Source organism: Poecilia reticulata, linkage group LG1 (genome assembly GCF_000633615.1).
Source record: "Poecilia reticulata strain Guanapo linkage group LG1, Guppy_female_1.0+MT, whole genome shotgun sequence".
Classification (NCBI taxonomy): domain Eukaryota; kingdom Metazoa; phylum Chordata; class Actinopteri; order Cyprinodontiformes; family Poeciliidae; genus Poecilia; species Poecilia reticulata.
This window is the reverse complement of record NC_024331.1, coordinates 25,514,365-25,518,848: the sequence shown is the minus strand read 5'-3', so window position 1 is coordinate 25,518,848 and position 4,484 is coordinate 25,514,365. Positions and strand designations below refer to the sequence as shown.

General features: G+C 36.1%; 1 protein-coding gene across 4 annotated transcripts in view; it reads left to right on the top strand.

Moving 5' to 3' along the window:
* The first annotated feature begins 3,610 nt into the window (after positions 1-3,610).
* LOC103467583 (myosin-10-like) overlaps positions 3,611-4,484 on the top strand; it is a 71,441-nt gene continuing 70,567 nt past the window's right edge. For all 4 annotated transcript variants that reach the window (XM_008414134.2, XM_008414119.2, XM_008414126.2 and 1 more), the window contains exon 1: positions 3,611-3,795. The gene's annotated coding sequence lies outside the window, so the exon portion shown is untranslated. The remainder of the gene's footprint in view (positions 3,796-4,484) is intronic.

The window sequence follows — 4,484 nt, the reverse complement described above, 5'->3', positions numbered from 1 at the left end:
TTCTGTGATTTTATTTTCTTGTGAGGTAGTCTTTTGTGTGTGTTTTATGCTGAAGAGGAACCAGAAAGGACCAATGCAATCTGAAGAGTTTAAACAATATGGAAGAGATGGAAGTGATAAATGGACCAGGAGAGCTAATTACAGGTGAGTAGATGCAGCTGGGTAAGGGGAGCTGAGGGAAACGTGAAAGATAAACCTAACTGAAAGACACAATGAGGATAAACAAACTAAAATGGCAGGATGTGGGCAAATAAACATCACAAAAGTGATCAAAACAGAAATAAACTAATTAATTTAAGAGTCTAAACAGCTACGGATCATAATAACCTCTATTATAATGGGTAAATGAAGGATTTTAAAAAACAAAAGTTTTAAAGACAGGATTCATACGCAAGTAAAATAAAGGACAAAACATCCAATTTAAAGATCTCTGTCATTTTTTAAAACAATTTAAGAATTACTATAACATTGAGTATAAGTAGTACTACCGTAGCAGTCGTATTTGACGATAAAGAAAACTAAAGATTGATGAATTTGTGACTAAAATGTGTTAACACATGGCAAGCCAACAATTAAAACAAAGATTTCTATAATTTACAGAAAGATTTCATGTCCTAAAGAAGTCAGCGATTTTAATAAGATGAGTTTTATCGCTGAAGTCAGGAAGGATTGATCAGAATTATGTTCTGTGGATTATAAATTAGTTAAATCAATCTGAGATCAGATATTTCAATTCATATTTCAATATTTCAGATATTTCTTCCCCTCTGAACTTCTTACTCTCAAGATATTAATAAATAATAGCAAAAAGGTAGTTTCTAATATCATTGAAAAATGCAAAAGAAATACTTGAACTGCATATTAAAATACATTTTCACAAACTTAATTTTTAATTTTAGTAAAAATATGAAACAGCACCACAATTTTGTGAACTTAAGCTAGAATAATAAGCAAAATGGAGCACTTCATAAACACTATGCAGTCTTATAACATTAGTTTTAAAACAGGCAAACTTCTAACATTTTGCAGTTTTGTAGTATAATAATTCTGTTAAATTATTGGGCATTTTTTTTACTCTTTATTATAATTTTTAGCTAAAAATAATACGAATGTTCATAAATTTCTCAACTGTGGGACAATAAAGAATATTTTTATTCTACTCTAAATAGTAATAAATAGATTGAGGAAGAAGTCCTGATGGTTTAAAAAAATAAAAACAGGTAAAACTGATTTAAAAACCATAAAATTCCAACAATATTTTTTCAAAACCCAAAGCTTCATGACAGAAAATGCGCTGATATGAAGTGGACTGTCCAAAAGCAACCAGTGACCAGTATAGAGGTCAAACATTTCTGTGTAAATTATACCTGGCACTGGAAAATGCCTGACAAAAAAACAAAAATCCAAAATAAAAAGGGAAACAATGTACAGAATTTGATAAATTGCTGCCTTGACAAAAGTACAAGTGAGGAGTGGAGGATGCTGCTGCTGCTGACAGGTCTATTATGCCACAAAAGCAACTGGAGAAGCCAACAATTGGGAGAGGGAGCTGTCACAGCGGTTTGCAAAATAGCAGATTTCTGCACAACACCAAAGGGTGTCACTCTGTCACTCCTCAAGACAACATGAAAAATAAATCCCACATCTGCCATCTGCCTCCAGTAACACCAGATTCACACATTTAAAGTTTTGACTGTGTTGTGTTTCATGACAGTTGACTGTTTTAATTGAAACGAAGCAGACAAAAATATGACAGGTTGACACTTTGGCACATCAAGAACAAGATGAAGGTCACCATACCTGGACTGTTCAGTGCTACACCTGTTATTGAAATATAGACAGCATAAATAATGCAGAAGGTTGTTTATAGGCCTCCGTTTTTACATTACAACTAATCAGATTTTACTTTTTAATGCTGCTGCGCTTCTGTGCAACAAGTGCAATGAGGCAAATTAAGTACATTTACAACAGAGAAAGGTCTCCAGGTTGTAATGCACAGCTGAAAGAAAATGCTAAAAGATATCCTGTGGATTTCAAAGTGTAAACACCCCTTTAAATATGTGAATTTTTGTTCCTTTAATGTGACAGATATCCTTGATGAAAACTAGTTACATGGGGGTGTCCAAACGTTTTGTCACAGTGGCCAAAGTTGTGAAGTGCAAACATATAAGTGGGCCAAGAAAAAAAAAATAAATAAATAAATTAGTAAATTTTTTCTATTGTTTTGTTGGAAAGGGGTATTATTCATTGTAGATCCCAAACTTACTGTTTTCTGTATTAAAAGAAAGGCATCTACTTTTCAAATTCCTCTGGGCTCGATTGAACATATTTATTTAAAGTTATAAGGAATAGGGTTTGGTCATTTTCTTTCGAAACACTTGCTGTAACCAAATTTAATAAATTACCTTCTATTTAACCTAATTTAATGTTCTATTTATTACAAAAGCTTGGTTATAAAAAAATGCATTTGTGTTGGACTTAACATTTTCCATCTTAAAAAAAATATATGCCAGTATTAATTTTACCCTGATTACAAATAAAAAGTAAAGTGTTTAACTGGAGCATTTCGTCAGTTGAGTTTACAGTAAAGAACACGTAGCAAACTTCGAATCACCATGACAACTGCTCTGGTAATATTTGATGAATGGTTCTCTGGCTCCCCCTTGTGGCTAACTGCGTGTAGTGCCACTTGAAAAGTTGTGCTTCAGGGTTTCATGTTTTCTAGCTCCACGTTTGGAGACGCAAATGGACACTTTTTGTAATTTTGAGGATGACAAACTGTAAATACGTTAATTTACAAATTTACAACTTCTTAAAAGAAAGCAGAGAAAGGCATTTTTTCTTTTAGTCGTGTTTTTTCTGCTTTCATTTTAACATCTCAGTAATTCAGTCTATATTCAGCAACATACAAAGTATAGGGAGAATTAAGATCTCACAAACAAACAGTTTGCACAAACTCTGATAAAAGTGTTAGTTTTGCATCCCAAGAGGACTGTACTGTCAAACAAGGTGGTGGCAGTATCTTGTCTCTGTTGCTGCCAGTAATACTGGTGCATTTCATGTGGTTATAAAAAAGTTTCCTGTCAAAGTACCACCTAGATGGTTGAAACTTCAATTGTGTGCCCAGGACAAAAATCCCAAATAAACATCAAAGCTGGTTTTGAATTTTGAGAAACAAGACTGGGCCTGCTGCAGCCTTTACTATTTCTAAATGACATGGCAGAATTAGCAAAAAAGACGTTTCAAAATAAGTTGTGTGCCTGGTGGGTTTTTTTTTTGTGGTTAAAATAAGTTTGTTATTTATTCACTAAAATTAATGAGCTGCAGAGTATCCAGAAATTTTACTCAGAATGGCAATATAACATTATAGTGTGGTAAAACTACTCCTAAAAGTATTCCCCCCTAAAAAAATGTAACTGAGTACATGTAACTAGCTGCTATCCACCTCTGTTGTCTGGTGCGGTAACTATCAAACTTTGAGCATAGAATTCCACCATTTCTTCTTTAACCAATCATGACACAGCAACGGACTTTGACAGCCAATCAGGATATAGATTGACATTGTGGGCGTTTCGTTGTAGAAAGAATGCAGTGCGGCGGTGCGGCGCATCCATCCTCCCGGTCCGGGTAGAGTTCGGTTGAGAAGGTGCTGGATGGTGTTGGGGGGTGTACCACTGATGAGAGAGCGGCCGAAGGAAGGGGACGCTTTAGTACGCGCTGAAGGACTATAACGTTAATTCAGTGGAAACCGACCAGAAACACCAGAGCAGAGTTTCATCGCATCTCTCGTGTGCGGTAAGTTGCGGAGAGGAGCCCGGGCCAGACGTTATGTTTTTTCTGGGATGTAGCGGCTAGCAACAGCCTCCGTTAACGTTAGCTAGCGGATTATTGTGCCATGACTTTTTAATGATGGAGGACCTTCAGCTTTGCTAATGTTAGCTGGCAACGCAAAGCCAGCGGCTTGTTTCTAGCTTTAAAAAATATATATATAATTTTTGCTTAAAGAAGAAGTTTATTGTTTAAGAGCCGGTGTGGACGCGACGTGGTCATTGTCCTGCTTTTATCCTGAGCCAGACGTCTTTGAGCCACCCACACCCATGATGGGATTTGCAAGAGGAGGCTGAACAATTCATCCTTAACTCCTGTTTTTTCCTCGGTATTTTCTACTTTATTGTCATATCTGGTAATATGGTTAATTATGGTGATAACCCCCGTCCAGCTGGATCCAACAGTTGCATTTGACTGGAAATAAAGTGAGTTCTCGCAGGCATCTTTTGGAGCGGCTGGGATCTGAGGCAACTTTGAGCTAACGTTAGCGAGCTAATTTAGCCGCTGCAGCTGTTTGGCCTGTCCAGGGAGGAGATCAGGCCGGGGAGAGATGTTTTCATTCATAGCCAACCTTTTCTAGATGCTAAACATTTTTTTTTACAAAAATTAGCAGTACATCTGTACCATTACGTAGAAACATGTGAGATGAAATTGAC